Raw genomic sequence first — 21,538 nt, 5'->3', positions numbered from 1 at the left:
TCTGGTCTTAATCATATTCCACATAGTCAGGACTCAGAAGTAAGGCGTCGGATCTGATGGATCTGATGAATAAAGGGATAGGAGGAAATATATGGGTTGTCTGTGACTTTTATAAACTGGATAGGCTGCATTTTTGCTAGGATCATTTTGAAATGTTTTCTATGTAAACAACAAATAAAGATATTGCATATTAATAAAGATTGTACACTACACAATACATGAGCACCTGAAACTACTTAGGCAAAAATACATTTCATATATAAACAATTGATTCATTAAAAATTATTACGGTATATTGAGATTAAACATTAATGTAAACATTTCAGTATGGGTAATAAATATTCGTTTTATTGGAGTCTAGATGAGAAAATATATACTGTAACTGGACACAATGGGGCCTATTCACTAAACTTCGATATGTTCAGTGCATTGCCGAGCAATTTTGCATGTTTTCATTGCACTATAAAAAATGTGTCAAAACGGCATTCACTATGAAAAATCACACATTTTTAAAAGTTCGGTAAAAAAATGCACTACCTCCCACATATCCACAGTGCTATTCATACACTTCTTTAAGCAAGTGTGTCTTAAGGTGGGTCTTAAAGGTGGATAGAGAGGGTGCTAGTCGGGTATTGAGGGGAAGAGCATTCCAGAGGTGTGGAGCAGTCAGTGAAAAAGGTTTAAGGCAGGAGAGGGCTTTAGATACAAAGGGGTAGAAAGAAGACATCCTTGAGAAGAATGCAAGAGTCTGGATGGTGCATAACGAGAAATTAGGGCTGAGATGTAAGGAGGGGCAGAAGAGTGTAACGCTTTAAAAGTGAGGAGAAGAATGGAGTGTGAGATGCGGGATTTGATCGGAAGCCAGAAGAGGGATTTCATGAGGGGAGATGCTGAGACAGATCTAGACAAGAGTAGAGTGATTCTGGCAGCAGCATTTAGGATAGATTGTAGGGGAGACAGGTGAGAGGCAGGAAGGCCGGACAGCAGGTTACAGTAATCAAGACAGGAGAGAATGAGCACCTGAGTCAGAGTTTTAGCAGTCGAGCAACAGAGGAAAGGGCGTAAATTGTTTAAAAAGATAAGGCAGAAAGCTATATTTTAAAGATTTTGAATATTCCTTTTATTTCTGTAAAAAAAATAGATATGGTTTCAAATCATAATGTATTACATGCTCAAAAAACGAAATAAAGAAGGGTTGTTGAGGCTTTTCTTGATAGTTTCACAGTCAATACATAAGATACTGTTCAGCTATAGTAATAGATGAAGATTTCCTTGAACAGTATTTATTTATTTTTATATAGGTTAATATATGATGATAATATATGATATGATAATATAATGATATGTATGTCAGTGGAAGCCAAATTATTTACATCATTTTCTCCCTGATTTCTCCAAACCACTATTTTTAAATAAAACAGAATGTCAAATCATGTTCCCCTGGGTCTTCTGAATTTAGAGATGCCATACATATATACTGTAATTGGTCCAAACTTAGCACAAGGGCAAAAAACTACTCACCTGAATTTTCAGAGGTGAATGCAAAACACGCATATCATATGTGACTTGGGAAAACAACCCCATAACAGAAAAATACGCCACTCAAAGTATATATTTTTAGAATGCAGCCCCCCCCCCCCAGATATTTAGCAGACATTGTTAAAGCATCAAAACATGTGAAATCTTGTGTTTTTATAATAAATCAGTTGTATAGTATTAGATAATATCGACTGATTTTTTTATTATTCAACTAAATACCATTTGAGTTTTTATATATTGAGCATCTTCTGATTTCTATAGGAAGTTTTAACCCACCTCCCCAGCAGTGCAAAATTTTTGTAACACTTTCCTGTTTGTGATAATTTGTTGCCAATGTTCCCAGCAGTTTGAGCTGTAAACTGTAACAATAGTAAATGTTACCTTAGTGATATCATGATACATTGTAGCTGCTATGTTCCACCAACTAAAGGATTGATTGGACTGAAAGGCAGCAATTTAATAAGGCACGCAATCAGAATTTTGAACGATTTTTAAAAGAAGCACCAAACGATTGCCAGCTTAGGTAAGGATGTAGAATTATACATTGTCACACACTTGAAATATAAAAATAAGAAAAAAAAGGGGGGGGGGATGTAGTATTGCTACTTTAACTCCACTTTCCCAGAAGATTTTCTGGCTAGAAATCTCTGCTGAATATAACAGGTTTTATATTTTTCTCTGAAATGTATGCAAATGTGTTTTTTTACATCAAATGTCCAATGCCAGCTCAGTGTATTCATAAATAGGAATGTCACCTTCTGTTCCTTGGATACCAAATAATTCTAGGTGTGAATAGTATTTATGACCACTACAAATCGGATTGCTTTCTGGCCTGCAAGTTACAGATAAAGATGCAAAAGATACAGATCACTTTTCACATGGAAAAACAACCCACAAGAAAAAAAATACAGTGTCATCTCCAGTTGTTGTCAGAAGGTTCAGAAGAACCATGCAATGCTGTAGCAACATGTACCATGTAACACAACTACAGAAAATGACACTACAGTAACTTTAAACAGGATTGTCCTTTTATTGGACATGTTTAATTAAATTGCCACTTATTTTGTTCTTGGGAATCAATACACAAGGTAAGGCTGAGGACCCGCTGCGGGCGGCCGCGTGTGCTCGCGGACCACCAGCCCCTTAACTCATCTCTGGCTCCTTCCGACGAGGCTCACTACGCGCTGTGACGCGTCAGCCGGCAGGGGATCCCGAGTGGTGACGCGTATGTATGTTGTGTGTGTTGTGTGTGTGGGGGGGGGGAATGGACTGGGGGTGGGGACCAACCGGGGGGGGGGGGGAGCAGCACGGAGAGCGAGCAGCAGAGGGCATGTGTGGGGGATCGCTGCACCCTCTTGCAGCCCGGGAGACCCCCGCTGCAGCCATCTGCTCAAACCACGCTTCCCCCCCCCCCCCCCCGCTCCCTACGGACCACAGGTAGCGGTCAATTGCCTCTCCACGCGCCACCTGCATGCAGTGCGGGCGCGCTGACTGAAGCAGCGGGTCCTCGGACTAAGAGAGTTGCAAACTATGGCTGCTAGAGAGGCAGTCCCAACTTCACTGACTGCCCCACACTTCTGGAATGCCCTTCCCCTCAGTAACCGACTAGCACCCTCTCCACCTTTAAGACCCACCTTAAGACACACTTGCTTAAAGAAGCATATGAATAGCACTGTGGATATTCTGAACACATGATACATAAAGCTTGGCCCCCTGCAGACGCACTTACCAGAACTCCCTCCTACTGTCTCTGTACGTTCTCCCTACCTACCAATTAGACTGTAAGCTCCTCGGGGCAGGGACTCCTCTTCCTTAATGTTATGTTTATGTCTAAAGCACTTATTCCCATGATCTGTTATTTATATTATCTGTTATTTATTTGATTACCACATGTATTACTACTGTGAAGCGCTATGTACATTAATGGCGCTATATAAATAAAGACATACAATACAATACAATACAACTTGGACCAACGTTTACTTATTAATGCAGTGGCATGTTCTATAGGTTGAATGTATTTGATTCACACCATTTGTATACCAATCAAACAAGTATAAGTATTATTATCTTTTTATTTACATATTACAGTTGTCATAGTAACGAAAAGAATTAGAATATTTATACAAGCTTCCCTTAATCTCTTTTGTGATAACACTGTTTATAAACTGTTGTATACGCAGGGAGATCGTTTATCCATTCTTTCCCCCTTTCACCTAACAAAATTAAGGAAAAAGCACAATAATTACCAGATAACATTGGAATTAGGCAGACCTGGGTAATAGAAAAAAACAGCAAATAATTGAAACTGTTACTTTAGGGGGAAGGGACTCTTTCTAATTAAACTAGCCCAGTAGATTGATAAATTGTTAAGAAAAAGGAAATAATATTTGCTCACTTTGTTGGACTGCACCTTTATTATTCAAACGTTTCTTTTCACCCCAAACTGGATATTATTAGTCAGGGAAAGAAGTTGCAGAAGATTGATATTAAGTTATGTCAATGTTCTGCAATAAGGTACTTATGTGTTTGTAAAAATAAAAACTCCGGAAGTAGAGCAGCTAAACTGCTCCATTTCACTTTGCACACGTTTTTGCACATTTCTTTTTGAAATTTGGAGTCAAGGCTATTTGTTGCTTCATAGACATAAACATCAGCTTTTCTTAATTTATTTCTGTGAATGTTTGTGAAATTTACAAAAATGTACCAGTATATTTACCCACAAACGTTTTTTAAGAAATATTTGCAAAAGTTAGTATCAAAGTGCTTTGAAATCAAATCTGTAATATTTTCTCTTTAAAAGAATACTGTAGGTGAACAGAAATAATTCAATGTACAGTACTGTACTCAAGATCATTTGTGCAAACAGTTTCATTATTATAGACCGACTCCCAAAAGAGAATTTTACACATTTTAAACCCATTAAGTGGAAATTAGGATTTGCATAATTCTGGGGGATATGTAAAGCACAGAATATAGGTTTATACAGTGTGTGTGCCGTTATTTCAGAAATATATATTTTTTAATTATGTATAAAGGCATTCTGGACATTACAAACAAAACCATTATAAATGCATAGATTGCTACATAAAATGTAATCTAGGAAAAACACAGCGAATTTTATTAGAAAGTTTTGTACAAAAAACTTGCTTCTTTTAAATCAAATGATATCTTAAAAAATATTATCATCAACCCCACTACTACAATATTTTGACCTACCTTTGTAACAAATACATGTGGCAATTTTCATTCAATATAATACATAGTAAAATACTACAGATATCTGTATCTGCATCTGTATCTGAATATTACAGATACAGTTTATATTAAATATATCTAGCATTTTTATAGCATGTATCGTCTTGCTGTTCAAACAGCCTCAACAGCATCACAAAGCAATGTTTTAAGGCTCCAATCTGCATACTGCACTTGAATTTAAATCATTTGATAAAGTACAACGTTATACCCCAAGCCTAAGGCATATTAATAATTTTATAGTTAAAATAAAATTCATACTTTATCTACTTTTTCTAACTGGAACATGGTTCCAACAACTGGAACACAGGATTAGAAACAAGATATTTTTGCACTGAATAAATATGGAGTAAAAATTGTATAAGCTGTATTATTCTTCCTTAATCTTCAACTTAAAATGATCCATTTCCCATTCGGAAAACAAATGAACAATGCTTTACAGACTTAGACCTCTGGAGGGTTAGTCCCAGTTATTTAGCAAAGAAACACAACAATATATATATATATATATATATATATATATATATATATATATATATATATATATACATATTTATATATTTATATATTTTTTAAACAATGTAACAAAGAAATAACCTTCTTTAAATATGCATAATTGTGCGTAATGTGCAAGTTTGGATATTGCTCACTTTCATAATTAAAATGTAGGAGGAGGGGATGCAAGTCAATCAAATATTCCCATCAACCTCATGTCAGAGGACCAACTAGGAGAAGAAGTGGATGGTGATGGTTGGTACTGTCCTATGCAAAATACTGGACATGACACAATAAGGAGTTCTCATTAAACTGCATTACAGTGGTGATCGACTGGGTATCCCAAGGAACCACCAGTGACATTAAGATGCTGTGCCTCGATTAGTACTATATCAGTTTCATGAATAACACCTAATAACATCACACATAAAGTAGTTGGATCAAAACAAACCAGTGCCAGGATACCACATGAAATAGTTAACTTCAAAATAAATAATTACAGTTGTCTGATTCGTTTTATGAAAACACCCACATTTACGCCTTTTAGCCGTCACTGCCATTGCTTTCTTTGTTTTTTTTTATTTTTTGTAGGGACTGTACCTGGCATCTCAGAGGAAAGATTTAAATATAGTTTGAAAACATTACACCCAATAATAAAACACAATTATAAATAAACACAGGTAGACCAATTTTTTTTATTTTATTTTTAGAATCATTCTGTATATGCTTTTCCTCTTTAATGTTACTGCTGCATATTGTACACCTAAAACTAAATTAAACATTATTTACTTTACCATTCGTTCTGTCTGTATATTGTCAGAACCTGTCCTGCTGTATAATCTTGGTGCGGTTAATATATTATTATTATTATTCTTTTTTTATTTATTTTTTCCAGTGGACTGAAGTAGAAAGTATAAACTTATTTCTTCCATTGGGATTGAGATATTTTTAAAATTACTCGTTTTTTTTTTAAATAACTGTACTAACATCAATTAGTAAGAATTATTTATTGGCAGTCCAAAAATAGGGTAACTGTGACTCTATATTGTTAAATACATCTCTAAGGAGCATTGCATACATATTTATTAGCAAATAACCCCTAATGAGTTTATGTCCTCCTGTCCCTTTATGTTCTATCTACTGTAATTACAACAGTTTAATGAGGAATTGATCAAAAGACTTGGAGAAATATGGACTTTCAGGCAAAATAAAACTAGTTCAGATACTTTCTCACTTAAATAAAAGACATCACAGGATCCAACCAAGAAAAATATATTTAGTTTTCTACTTTCTAAATGAAGAAACACTGCAATGTAAAACTTGAGCGATACACTGAGATCAGTGAACATGGAGAGCTCGTGCTTGTGTTGCAAGATCAAAGTCATTGCAAGAGTAACGAGTAAGAGCATCTGCTTGGGAAGCTGGAGGGCATAACAACAAGGTATTGGAAGACCAAAAAGGGCCTGCTCTATTTATGACAGTTTAAGGTCAGTGATAACTGACACAATATCCGCAATCAGTCAGGTCAACCCTGACTGGGGTTAAATAAATGGAATTATGCAGCAACTTCCAGTTAACCAATCCAAATGCACATTACACTTCAAAGATGTTTTACTCGAGGAGATATCGATTAAGCCCCAGAAAGGGTTAATGGTGCATGTTGTTTTGAGCAAAGCCTGTGTCCAATGTAAGGCTAGGTCCCCAGTGCAGCCAGCAGCGCGTGCGCGCGCCTCTCACCAGCCCCTTACCTGCTCCCTGGCTGTCCCCGGTCCCTCCGTGCTCCCAGGCTCACTGCGCACTGTGACGCGTCAGCCGGCAGGGGCTACAACCAGTTTGTGATCCCGAGCGGTAACGAGTCATGTGGTGTGGCAGGGAGCAAATCCGAGAGGCGGGGAAGCGGGAGCGAGGGGGGGGGGGGGAGAAGTCTGCTGAGCTGTGTGTGTGTGCATGGGTTTTTTTTTAGTTTGGCCAGCGTCGTGGCCCCGCCCCCTCGTCATGGCAGCGCCCAAACAGCCCATTTTGGCCATGCCCTCCACACCTCAAAACGCCGACTGCAGACGGCGGTATAGTGCTCTGCACGCGCCGCCAGGTCACAAGGCGGACGTGCAGGCACATGCAGTGGGGCCTCAGCCTAAGAAACATGTAACATTCGGGCTGGATTCACTACCCTGGGTTTAACGAGGGCAAATAACGTGGTTACTTAAAACGGGAACTGATGTTATTTTTCTTGAGTTAACGCCTTTTTCACTAAGGTATTCAGTTGCAAAGATAACATCCATAATTGAGCTAATTAGAATAGGGTTAATGTCAGTAAAAAAAAACAACTGACCACGGGATGACATTTCGTTGCCTTCCAGCAGTTTCCCGTGGCTGGACAGCGGTGCACAAAGTGATCACGCAGGTGGAAACTCAAAGGTTGACATTGTATCGGGAGCAGTAAGTCTGGCTACATCTGTGTTTCAGGATAAGGCTGCATTACTTTCAAATAACGCGACATTATTTAAGTCTTGAGCTTTCAAAATAGCTTTACTTTGGAGATGTCCACTATTTTTTTTTTAGATAGCTTTACTTTGGAGATATTGATCACTCTCTGGCATCTGCAAATGAGAAGATCGTTGCACTTCGCAAATGCATTTCTTATCGAATTAGGTGACACAAAATAAATGTATCACTGTGAAGTGATGTTAACAGACGGATTTTAATCTCTCTCTCCCCCCCCCCTTGTTGATGGGAATAACGCCAGAGTTAGGTATAACTTAAATAAAGCAGTGTTATTTCCTTATTGGATCTTAGTGAATATGGGATTAATATCATTTAATGAGCTCATTTGCATTTCATTTACAATAATGGCCTATTACAGATAGCACCATGCTTTTTACAGGATTAAAAGTCACATTATTTGCTTCTGTGTTATGATTAACAGGCGCTAATTTAGGTTAAATAGGCTTACGGAGTCTAATGAATTTTACGTGTTGTATTTCGTGAAGATCTTTAAAAGGTGTTTACACCAAAGATGTTCCCTAAAGATGTATGTAACTGGTTGCTCAGTGACCTGGTGATAGACGTGCTACTAGGCTTCCGAAAGATTGCATGAGGAGCAACATTGTGATCAGATTATGCATTGTAGCCTATGGCTTCCTGGCTTGTGATCAATTGTACTGGTGCAGTGACAGAGAGGGAGAGTTCCAGGATTAGTTTGGAATGCAAACTAACCAATACATTATGAAGTTATTAAACATGTTAAGCAGAGGTCAGTATAACTGTGCTTCCCTGTAATCACTATAGTAAGGGCTGGTGAGTTCATCATATTGTCATACAGTACTTCCATAGCATAGGCTTAGTTGTACAAATATTTAAAATAGAAAGCCCCCCTTTAATTATTGAAATCCAGCAGATAGTAATTTTCCCTTTTTGTTTATTAGCACCCACTCATTTCACCCAATGATTGTACCATTCTTAAAAACATCCCTTTCTGGGGTGTTCAAACGTGCTCTATTTCTTGGCTACTCCAACATCCATGTATGGTGACTTGAGTAGAAGGCATACAGTATGCATTATGCCCATGTGTACATGCTCTCAGTATAAGGCTATCATCAGAGGATGCTTTACTTGTGAGAAACGTTGTGAGTCTCCACAATTTGTTTGTCAGGTACATATCGAAATAATGTTAAATGCTTCAAGTATTGTCAGTGAGTGCCGGCGGTAAATACAGCATTTGATGGGGTTGAGACTTGGTCTATACAGAGGCCATCTGGTCTTACTCCTGTTGAGCCTGTTAGTCACTGGTCATTAAGGTAATCTCCAATGTCAAGTGAACATTAGAAACAGGACTGTACAGATGCTTAGGAGATTATTCAATATAGTGTGCAAGGGCTAATTTGGCACTATCACCCACAAAGTCCTTTTCACGTCATGCGGATCCACTTCTAACGCGGTCTGAGCATGGCTCCTTATTTAAAAAACATCTTTTTTAGCAAAAGGGACTTACCTGGCATCTGCATCTCTCTCCTCTCCCTCTTCATCAGGCTGCCCACGTGCGCGGCGCACATGTGCAAGGGTCTTTTTTTTTTAGAACATTCAATTCTTTAATGCTAATGGAGACACACACACACACACACACTTTTAGCATACCACGCAGGGATCGAACCCAAAACCCTTCATACACTTGTAGCGATTCTATACCTGCTACACCATAGGATTGGTGTGATGTCATTGACTCTATTATCAAACTTAACTTCTGTTGCACAGTACTTGCCTTTCAACAATTAATTGTTTTCTCATGATCAACGTATTTCACTTTCATGAGTCATCCAGCACCTTAATAATTGCAGCTTAGAGATTACATATGAATCACTCTTCTTTGTGTTCTGCTTTTGATGTGGTTTTTAATTATTATTTATATAGTATGGGACATTTTTGATAAAAAATCATCACTCTTGCACCAATAAACAAAAATGAAACATAATATTTGCAAAAATTTGATCTGTTCAAATCTACGGAAGAATTTTGGAATATTACATGGTGACGCAAAAGTCTTCCTTTCCTTATGCAAACTAGTGTAGAGTCAACAAAATGACCACATGCCCTATCTAGCTGTCATTGAATTTACAGCACAAACGCCGCAACATTAAATGCAATAAAGCTGCTGCATCTGTGGTCTTGTACAAGGAAATGTGTTATTTGTTCGGCTAAAATATTAAATAATATGTTCATGATTGTTTCAGTCATAAATATTGCCGTGTCGGAAGCAGCGTGTGCAGCAGAGATTTTATTCAGGCTTGGGATTTGAGGTTTTCCCTACAGTACTCATGTGAAAACGAGTTGCACTACTGAGCTAGCATGAAAGGCTCAGCTGCCACAGATCTTTGTAATTGCTATTCTCCTGCGACTTGCTTTCTCAGTGAACTAAAATGTTTCTCTCAAACAGAGCTGGGTTGGGCGAAATCATTCTTGTACCCTTGCTAAAATCTGGATCTGTTGCAGTGGTTTATGCTTTACATCTTATCCTTGGCTTGGTTGATCTGGGCTGTTAGGTCTCTCATCATCTACTTTAGTGGTGTCAAGTCTTGTCCATGGTAGCAATGCTTCTGTTTCAATTGTTAGATATTAAAATTGTATGAGCGCTGCAGTTTGGGGCTCCCTAGGTATGTGGCCCTGATGCTAATTAGAAAGCAAATGGTTTCTGGATGCACAGCACACAAGCACAGTGCTTTATGATTTAATTAAAAATTTGAGGTCAGGAGAAGTGTGTTTGTTTACAGCCTGCTGTACTGTTCCTTTTCTACTGCTACGCAAACTGCTATTGTATTCCAAGCTTTGACCCATTGCTGCATCATGATAAAACAGGGGTGGGCAACTCCAGTCCTCAGGGGCCACCAACAGGTCAGCTTTTCAGGATATCAAAGACTGAGCCAACTGTATTGAAGCTGCGATAACCTTAAAACCTGACCTGTTAGTGACCCTTTAGGACTGCAGTTGCCCACTCCTGTGATAAACCAGACTCTTCAATGGGGCAGAACTTATGGAAATAAAAAAACAGGACATTCAAAATCCAGTAAGCTGTAATACCAGCATGGTGCCACCGAAGCTTTGTTTCTCTTTCTATTGCTTTGATGCCGATGATATACATTTGTTTTATTTACAGCATAAGATTTAAAGCAACTGTTTCGAAAGCCCAATGACTATCACGTTGCAGGTCCCACTGGCATTCAATATGGGTTCATTTGAAACCATTCTTGTTACATTTGGATGGCTTCTTTATCCCTTCATTGCTGGGGACCGGAAACACATTTTTTTTTTAGATGTGTAAAGCAATGCCGGGCACCATTCAAGGCTTTTTCATCAAACTCTGACATTGTCAATGCAAAATAGCCAAAACAAAAACAGCCCGCTGTTTGATGTGATAAAAAATCATCTGGTGCTTTAGCTATATTCATTTAGAATTATCTATGCATATAAATCACATGGTTTGAGAACTCGTTTTCCTGTGCTTTTTGCCCAATATGCTGTAATGACAACTATAAACTGACAAATGTCTCCTCCCTGAAGTAGGCAAAATATGGCTAGAAAGGAGTGGGAGAGGGAGTGAGTGTTACGCCGGTGCTGCCCACAGAGCAGACCCGTCCCCTGAGCTGAAGGGGGAAGTGGTAATACACGCACCCGCAGCAAAGGGAGCGTGTCCGGAGTGTGGTATGAAGTGTTGCCAGGCCAGGTGTAGTAAGGTAGACAATACTTGCCGGTACCGGTTGTAGAGATAGAGTGAAGGATGCCTCGCCGAAGTCAGGGAGTGGAGATAGGTCGTTGTCCAAGCCGTGTTCAAGGGGTTACCAGAGTCTGCGTTGTCCAAGGAGTGCCGAGATCGAGAGCCAGAGGGGGTAGTCGTACAAGCCGCGTCAGAACCTGTGAAAACACTGAGAGAATCCAGAAGTACTTCCATACAGAGACTATGTCGAGCAAAGACTGAGAGCAGAGAGGAGCTAGATAAAGCAGGAAGGTCCAATTAGGAACGGAGGAGGAACAGGAAGAGCTACAGGGAGACACTGCAGATTGGTGCAGGCATAACAGGCCAGGTGAGTCTTGTTAGTAACCTGAGTATGCCCGTGCAGTGTGCGGGGGCGGAGCCTGAGGTCCGGGGGACGGGAATAAGAGTGTGCAGACTGAGCGTGCTCCATAACTCGTGTACGCGTGTGAACCGGGCCAGTGGATGGTGCAGGTGTGCGTGCAGGAGGGCGTGGGCGCGCCCGGCGCTGAGCAGAGGAATCGCCGAGGGGAGTGATCCCGCGACGGCGGCAGGGGCGAGGAGCCGTGGAGGCCGGTAAGGCAGGATTGTTTTGTGTGTCCAGGGGCTCCCTGCGGGGAGGGAGTGCTCTGTGTGGGAAGCGAGGAGAACGCCGATTCCTGACAGTGAGGGAGTAAGAGTGATAAGGGTATATTCTATAAGATCTGAGATTTGCTGATCCGTGCGGGCTAACCCGGAAGACCCATTGAATTCCCCTTCTAGAACATAGCCCATAGAGAGAGAGATTGAGCCAGGGCTCATTGAATACCACAATATGTAAATCTTCAGTGAATAGGCCCCATAGAATTCGCAGCATTACGTAAGAATAGCAATTCAATGTACAGTATTGATCTTTTTTATGTAGTAATAATAATGAATAAAAATGATTACATAATGGTGATACTGTACAATGTGCATTGTCTTCGATAACAGGGTAAATGGATTTCTACCCATCAGGACAATATAATGTTTGGTACCTTAGTTAAAGTTACTTATTTAAGTGTATGGGCAGGATTTTAGAATTTCAAGGCTTGCACTTATACAGGACAGGACAGTATTTTGTGCTAATTCAACGGTCTGCTTAACTTTGTATTTGCATTTTTCCCATTAGATGTCATGCAAAATAACACTGCTCTGAACCATGAAGACTTAAGTTCATGCGTAAACTACTGTATGATAAGAAATGTTTGCTTTACAAATATTACGTTGCAAAAAAAAATAAACTTGCAAAAATGTTTGCAATATACATTCTTCAGCTCTTGTCGATCTGTTGCCAGATGAAGACTTCAATGGTCTACCAGGTAGTATGGTTGCAAGACTCCCTTCTCTTTCCTATTTTAATCCTCCCATTTTACAGTACTTTTGGTCATGGTCCTGATCTTTAGATATCTCTTGGGACCTAGTCGAGTAGCTACTTTAGCCAAGGGTCATTTCTTCTTGCGATATGACCTGACCGCAGTCATTTTATTTCTTCCCAAATGTGACGATGTCAGAGACTTTTGTTTGATTCCAAACATTAATTCTTTTTCTTTTCTCATCAGATAATACCCAGCATACATCACTACATACTTCTTTATATCATCTGAAGCTTCTAAATTATCTTTGCAGTTAGAGTCCAAGTTTCCAATCTATATAGGCGCACAGGCACAATATACTGGTCAAACACTTTCCTCTTGATGTACAGTGGAAGGTTCCCTTGAAAGATTGTCTTGTTTCTTACAAATGCTCTCCATCCTATCTTCAGTCTCCTACTGATTTCATTAACAAGATTACCATCCATTGATACTGGCCTGCATCGTTTTTGACTTATAGTTATACTGTAGTTCTATTCCATCAATTTTGATCTGTGTAGAGTTGACACATTTGTTGAACATCACTTTGGTCTTGCTGAGATTTATACGGGGACCATTTTCTTACTTGTTTCAGCGAGTTCTCTTATTTATTGCTGGAGGTCTTCTGGACCTTGTGCTGAAAATAACAACCTGCAAATAGTGATGATTCAAGTATTCACCGTTAATTTTGATAACATTTACTTCATAACTCAACGTCTTCAACAATTCTTCAAGTGTTACAAGGCTCCTTCTGGACAGGTTGATGAACTGATTGAACTGATTGATTAAAGTTCCAGATGGGTGGGTGTCCTTAATAGAGTGTCTCCACTGCTTCTGAAATAACAGAAAAAAGGCACACCAATTGCACAGTATACCACAGCAACAAGTCCCTAACTGAAACTTGCAGAATCCTACTCACAGAATGAATATTGACACATTCAGGGGAGAGAATCTGTAAACACGTCCCGTCCCTGCACAGCTCCCCACGGACCCCACGTGGTCTGGCTTGTGGAATTCACTCAGATGTCAACGATGCAGCATACACCAACGGTAGAACAGGGAATAGGACAATACTAGTGTGATACGTAACAAAGATTTATTAACACACTAAAAACACATTAAAATCACACTCACAATGTATGGAGGTGAGTCATACAACTCACGGATGCCAACTCAACATCGCCGACCTGAGGGGAATTCCACAAGCCAGACCACGTGGGGTCCTTGGGGAGCTGTGCAGGGACGGGACGTGTTTACAGATTCTCTCCCCTGAATGTGTCAATATTCATTCTGTGAGTAGGATTCTGCAAGTTTCAGTTAGGGACTTGTTGCTGTGGTATACTGCGCAATTGGTGTGCCTTTTTTCTGTTATTTCAGAAGCAGTGGAGACACTCTATTAAGGACACCCACCCATCTGGAACTTTAATCAATCAGTTCATCAACCTGTCCAGAAGGAGCCTTGTATCAGAGACTATCTTTGTTTGATTACGGTATCTTGGACTGATTTTAAGCGCCGGGGACACTTATTTGTATGTGTATTTGTTGTATCAGATTAGGAATGATCTATTGTTTGTGGTTCCCCTAGGCAGCTTTTTTCACTTTATTATTTATCACCAATTTTTGATAATTAATATTCAATTCATTTTTCACCTATTGTAGGTTAGCGCTTTTTTGAGGGTTTATAATTGTTTGTTTGTTTTAATTCTTCAAGTGTTGCTGTCAAAAGCTTTGGTGACATGGTGCCCCCTTATTGCACAACTTTGCTGATCCTTATTTTGCTTGTATATTTATGTAATCTAATGGTTGATGTGGCATTGCAGTAAATGTTTCTTATATTATCAATGTATGCTCCTTCACCATTTTGACTTCTTAATTCATTTAATTGCTGGGGTGTAGACAGAATCAAAACGCTTTTACATAATCTACCAATTCTAAACAGAGTGGTAGATTGTATTTATTACTCTGAGTAATCAGTTCTTGTACAATTTGGATGTGGTCCATTGTGTTTTATCGACTCTGAAAGTCCAGGGTCTATAGTTCTTGAGATCTTTGTCTTTTCTCGTATGAAAGAAGATAACTATGAAATTGCGCTAGTATCCTGAAACCTTAGGCCTGGGACCCGCTGCGCTCGTTGGCGCGGGCGGCAATGTAGCGAGTTCCCCACCAGCAGGGGAATCCTCGCGAGCCGGTCCCGGTCCCCACTGGCTGCACAGCTGACTACACGCTGTGGCGCGTCAGCCGCTAGGAGACACAAGAGAATGGTGTTTCCTAGCTTCGACGCGTCACGTGGTGTGGCTGTGAGCCAATGGGGAGGGGAGGCTTCGGGAGGAGGCGAGGCTTCGGGGAGCGGGGAGGAGTGTGGAGTGAAAGCAGCGTGCGTGCCTGTCTCTGTGTGTGTATGTGTGTGCCTGAGTGCGTGCGTGCCTGTCTCTGTGTGTGTGTGTGTGTGTGTGTGTGTGTGTGTGTGTGTGTGTGTGTGTATGAGTGCGTGAGTGCCTGCCTGTGTGTGTGTGTGTGTGTGTGTGTGTATGAGTACGTGAGTGCCTGCCTGCCTGTGTGTGTGTGTGTGTGTGTGTGTGTGTGTGTGTGTGTGTGTGTGTGTGTATGTATGTATGTATGAGTGCCTGCGTGTGTGTGTTTTTTTTACTTACCTGCAGCCCGTGGCAGCCCGTGGAGGGAGGGGGGGGAAGAGTAGCGGGTCCCTCCGCTCAAGCCACGCCCCCCCTCCCTGTCAATCCTCCCACTCCCGCCCACCTCCCGCTCCGGCCCCCTACGTCATGGCCGCGCCCCCTCACGTCATGGCCGCACCCCCCCCCCGACCCGTTTGGCCACGCCCCCCGCTACTATTGAAGTTTCCTGTAGACCGCAGATCGCGGTACAGCGAGTTGCACGCGCCGCCGCCGGCAAGCAAGCCAGCCGTGCGGACGCGTGCAACGGGACCTTAGCCTTAGGTATTCTTCAGGCTACATGTAAAGACCTCTTAAAAGATTCTCCCTAATTCTTTCCCAACTTCCTTCAAGATTTCAGCTGTTATTGCATCTTCCGTCAAGCCTGTGCATTCTTCATTAACTGTATTGCCTTTGCTACTTCTTCTGGAAGGACGCATGGGTCATTAGTGGTGGTTTTCTCTCGCTCTTCATCTGCCTGATTTGCTGTGCTTAGGTGAAGACATTTTTATTTTAGTCATTGTTCTGGTGTTTTGCTTTTCTATTCTAAACAGAAAGTTTGTATTAAGGTATTATTATATAGTATACGCAAGGTTCAAAGTGAACTAATGGCAGTAGCCTGTTTAATACTGTAGTTTAAATGTAAGTTGGTAGTTGAAGGTTTAAAAAGAAAAAACATCAGCTAAATACACATATTAAATAACTTTTGAAACTTTTAATAACTCCATGGTAAGCAAAACTTAAGCATTTTACAATATTTATCTGTTTTGTGATAACACTGTGAATCTTATAATCCACGGGTACATCAATGTCTATATTCTTTGTTTGTAAAGTAATTATGGGACCATCAGAGTTATATGAGATTAAAAATACACATGATCCAGTCAAATGAAAGATTTATTAATTTAAGTAAACTTTTTACACATGATCCAGTCAAATTAAAGATTTATTAATTTAAGTAAACTTTTTACACATGATCCAGTCAAATGAAAGATTTATTAATTTAAGTAAACTTTTTACACATGATCCAGTCAAATGAAAGATTTATTAATTTAAGTAAACTTTTACTTTAGGGGGCGTTGAATTTGTGGAAGGAAGTTGGTTACATTCATAAATGGTTGAAAGTTCCCTATTATGGAGGACCGCGCCTTTGAAGAAACCTTTTCTAATGACAATGACAGTATTTTCTCTTTTTTGTAAAACGCTCTCTTTTCTGGAATTCAATATTGTTTCATTGTCATTTGACTTTTTTTTTTAAATGTGAAACTTACAGTAGGTGGTCCATACTAACAGCATGATTATACTATCCATTAACACTGCACACTAACTCTGTCAGGGGTTTATTGTGCAGCCTTACAACTTAGAAGTCCTTGAATTACTGATACACATTACATTTGCAAAGGCACATTCAGAAAGAACATGTCTCTGAATTATTCAACAATGCAAGTGTCGCAAAGTGAGTGTCATTTAGATGAGAGAAATGTCCAATGTTCTTTCAGTCGGTAACATTTCACTTGATGATACTAATTCTTTTTTTGACTTGGGTCATTTGTGTGACGGTTGTGTCATCACACTGGGAAACTCTACTTCATTCATTCCATTTTTCCTTTTCAATAATTCAGTTGTAGTGAAAAGCAATAACAATAAGCAACACTCCTTTTCAGCATTCATATAATATTCTGTGTTCTATTGAAAGCATTCGAAATGTATACTACTTTTCCATGGAGCATGAAATTATACGTGGCTTTTTAAAGAGCCAATCTGTTTTGAAATTTTGTCTTCTTAATATTTCCTTTCCTTTTGTATTTTTCAGAGGGAATGCTTTCATTTCAACAGCTGCTATTTTAATAATGTTGGGAACACTAAGATATAGCTGCCTTTTCATTTATAGGAAACGATGGCTGTGATGTATATGATTGAAATGCTGGTATGTACTAAAGTCTTCCAGTAGGAAAACCAGTGCAAAAGCATAGCAAAGGAAAAAATGCATTGCTCTAAACATGATTCCCTTTCTTTAACAAACAATGTGAGGTTGTTTTTGGACTGAATTTGCTCCAGTAGTGCAAGTGGGAGGCTTTAATAATTACCCCAAAGTGTATAATATAAAAGGTGAAAGTGCTGAATATTTTTAAGACTACTTTACTTTTATAATTTTTTTTATAAAATTCTCCAATAACTAGATTGGCTATCCCTTGAGTCCAGATACAAAGTACATCTTTCCTGTTTTGCCTTCAAATACTTCCTGGGCAAGCTACCCACATGGCTGAAAAAGCTCCTCACCCCTACCACATGCAGCACTTATCACCTTAAATCTGACTCCAAAAGACTGTTCATGGTCCCAAGGTTCAACAAAGAATCCGGACGCTCCTCCTTTTCTTACCGTGCACCTCACAACTGTAGCAACCTACCAGAGACTCTCAAAAACGTCTCTAGTGTAAGCAATTTCAAGACTTCAGCTGTCTCCCATCATAATTCCACCTCCTTCAACTTCACTTTTTGGAAGTAGCTCTGTCATAGATGGAGCAGGTACTGTAGTACTGAGGATTTGGAGGCTATTGTCTATTTGTTGGAGAGTGAGTTTCTGTCTGGGCCACCTTTGTCAGCAGCTATTTCCTCTGTGTCATTAACTTTAGCTGATATGTATGTGTCTGTATGTTGACGGAGACTGATGATGCTTCCTGTGCCCAAGCCGACCTGTTGTTTGAACATGTGTGCAAGCAGAAATGCAGCAGCACGCATTGTGTCAGGGTTGCTGGAGCACGGCCCAGTTCTAACATGTCTTGGTCCGCCATGATAAGTTTTGCATTGGTGTCCTTCAGCTCCTCTACTGCTACTCTTTCTATTCAAGCTGGGGCTTAGGAAGCACCAACAGGTGGGGATTCAGGAGGAACCACAGGCAGTACGAGTGGGTAGGGTAGCAGGGAGTGCTTCAAGCAGTGAGGAGGTCATGACTACTGTAAGCCTTTTGCAAGGGGGTGTGTCAGTCGAGGTTGGAGAGAATGAGGGTGACATTAGTGATGCTAAAAGTGGCTCTTCTGATGAACTTAGTGAGGAGCATATTGGAGAAGGTGAGGTGGAGGGCTATAGACATGCCTCTCAAAGACGTCACAGTAGTAGTCCCCACTTTGGCATTCACATTATTCCAGCTTCCTACCCTAGCGCGCAGGCATCAAAGGGACCCAGTTGCCCACCCAGAAGAACCACCGACATGGTGTGGGAATTATTTCAATCTCCCCGCCATGGCTCGGTGTGTGAATCTGCGGTCGTACACTGCGTCCTTTGTGATCTAGTAGTGTATAGGGGCAGGAGTGGATGCCGCCTGGTGACAAGCGGTCTGCAGCCACATATGCAGAACAATCACCGTGAGCTCTGGCAAAGGTGGCATCAATGAATCTCTGCATCCTCATGTGTTTCCAGACATGATGATCCTATAGATGAACCAAAGAAAGCGGTCACCCACTTCTCAATGACACGAGGCCCAGGTGGGTTCCATGGTCTCCCGTTTCTGTGAGAAGTGACAGTTGCATGTCCACCCATTTTCCCACCTGTGGAACCTCCTCCTTCTCCCCCACATTCAGCAAAACCACCCCAGAGACAATGAGGCCAGGTAGTGCAATCAAGAATTAGTAGGCTTCAGAGTGGGACAGGGTCAGGTGTCACAGAACACCCATTGTATCTCTTAGCTTGGCAGTCTGTGTGGGTGCAAAATGTATACTATGGGCACTTTGTTAGTAGGGGTGAGGCACTTGAAAAGACACAGACATGGACTACCAGTGAGCATTTGAGGCTGCACGAACCCCGGCTTTTCCGCTATTCGGAGCGGTCGTGGTCCGACGTATTACGCTCTGATGATCATGTCCCTGTAGTTGCACCTCTTCAAGTATGTGGCAATAGAGATCCTTCGCTCTCTCCATTCTCACCATGTAAACAATTGGCTCATTGCTACTAGACTAGTGGTAGTTGGCAATGCATTGATTCACACAGATATAACAACACACAAAAGAGTACTGTTCACGGGTAATAATTATTGTAATTGTTATTTTAAAAGGAGTATGTCATTATTTGGGCCCTCTCATCCATGTGTTAATGAGAGATGGAACAGAAACTAATTTAGGACAAATATATATTATTAAAAACAACAAGCCAAGTAGTGTATGCAATGCCAACCAGGATGTTACAACATTAGTGACTGCCTGGTGACCGACCTGCAGTGGTGCCAATAGCATAGCAATTTGGGTGCTGACTTGTATGGGCCCCCACTACATGGTCAATAAATATCAATAACTTGAGTGCCATATTTCCATGTTTCTGCAATGGATGGCGTGGTAGTCAGTGGAGTCAACTGTGGCCAAAATGGCCAGCGTCACTGGTAGTGGTGGAGTAGATTGATGACACTAGCAGTGTTGTGATCTTAGTAGTTAGCCCACTCCTGAGTCTCTTGAATACTGGGTGCCAGGGGCTTATATTTCTGAGGAATCAGATGTTGATTCATCTGCTAAAAGTGACCCTTTCCACACTACGATGGTACAGTTTAGTCTGGTGGTTGCTTATGATTGCACCAGCTGCACTAAACACTCTCTAACAACACACTTGCAGAAGGACAACTCGTCCAAGAGCAAGAGCAGGTCATGTTTCTGTTTTAGAAGCCCAGTACTCAAGAAGATTAGAGTCAGGTCAAGAGGATCAGAGTCAGGAGACAGGAATGAATGATCACCAATATACGCCTCCACAATGTCTATAGCATTATTTAATTAGGTGTTTGTGGCTTCTGCGCTAGTGCGAACCACACCATTGGATGGGACAATTACCATAGTGATGGTCCATGACATGCTACTGTTAGTGCAAGTACCCCTACTACCATCACCACTATTTATACCACCAAAAGCCATGATATGAGGACAAAAACGGTGTAGATGTGATGATAATTATGTGTTGTCTGTTCTTGTGCAGAATGTAGCCCTACTGATGCCGCCCTCTGTGAAACCTATTACTTCATTGCCCACTTCCCTATGCCTTTCCTTCTTTTCCCTCTCTATCTGGCCAAATTAGCTGGCATCTCCTGGCAATTTGCCACAGTCTTTTCGCCATGGGGTAAAACGTTTTTCATTTTGTCTTTGAAGCGAGGGTCTAAAAGTGAATCCTCGAGGTATTCATCTCTCTGTTTCATATAGACAACACAAGGGTAATTTATTAGGCATTCAAGAAGTTTATCAACCATTTCATCATCATTATCCTCATCGTCACATTATGCTGCATATCTATTAACGTTTTTATCGAGGAGGAAAATAAGAGGGGTGATCTCGCTTATGCCAGCTTCATCACAGCTCACGAGCGATGGCTTCCTCAAAGGGCTTCAGGAGCCTCCACAGCTCTCCCATCAGATGCCACTCTCTATGCTGCAGAAATCCCCCATCCAGCTGCATGGCATTCTCCATTAGATAATCATTGTCAGCCTTCTGGTGTAGATGGAGATCACCAGGCATATAAAATGTTGAATCGCAGCGTGTAGGCACCTCTATTTTTAGCTGTTGATAAGTAGGTTGTTTTGCTTCTACAGCTTAGACGGAGCATTTCAGGCTGAGTAGGAATTGTTAAAGTGAGCCATGCACAGTCTTAGCAAGCACAAAACCCAGCCCCACAGTATTATATACTGTATGTATATATTTATTTGTGTCAATTGAAGTGCTGCTGGGAAAAATTACCTCAAATATAAAACAATAGACAAAGAAGCCCCAATGCATCCAATATGACAAATTATTTAGTTCATTACAAGATATTGTTTCTATGTTTTTTCTTCTCATAAGTTTGGGTCAATTAGTTAAATCCTTTGGCCAAAACATTTCAAGCTTGCAACCATGTCAAGGTAGACCCTATCGGTTAAGGTGAGCACACATTTTTCTGGAAACTGACAACATTTCCTGCACATACAATATCTAAACCGAGCTAGAAAACAGGTGTCTATTAAATTGAGTCTA

The 21,538-nt window shown here is 40.6% G+C and overlaps 1 protein-coding gene and 1 long non-coding RNA gene across 3 annotated transcripts in view; one reads left to right on the top strand and one right to left on the bottom strand.

Annotated features, from left to right (window-relative positions):
• The window catches only part of MTUS2 (microtubule associated scaffold protein 2), a 666,577-nt gene that overhangs the window by 45,487 nt on the left and 599,552 nt on the right, over nt 1-21,538 (top strand). The gene's annotated exons all lie outside the window — the stretch shown is intronic.
• The window catches only part of LOC142491152 (uncharacterized), a 47,125-nt gene continuing 29,227 nt past the window's right edge, over nt 3,641-21,538 (bottom strand). Inside the window, exon 4 of the long non-coding RNA XR_012800312.1 lies at nt 3,641-3,755. This is a non-coding gene — a long non-coding RNA (uncharacterized LOC142491152). The remainder of the gene's footprint in view (nt 3,756-21,538) is intronic.

The sequence above is a fragment of the Ascaphus truei genome, chromosome 3 (genome assembly GCF_040206685.1).
Source record: "Ascaphus truei isolate aAscTru1 chromosome 3, aAscTru1.hap1, whole genome shotgun sequence".
In the NCBI taxonomy this organism is placed as follows: Eukaryota; Metazoa; Chordata; class Amphibia; order Anura; family Ascaphidae; genus Ascaphus; species Ascaphus truei.
The sequence above is the reverse complement of the archived record's forward strand: the minus strand, read 5'-3'. Positions and strand labels throughout refer to the sequence as shown.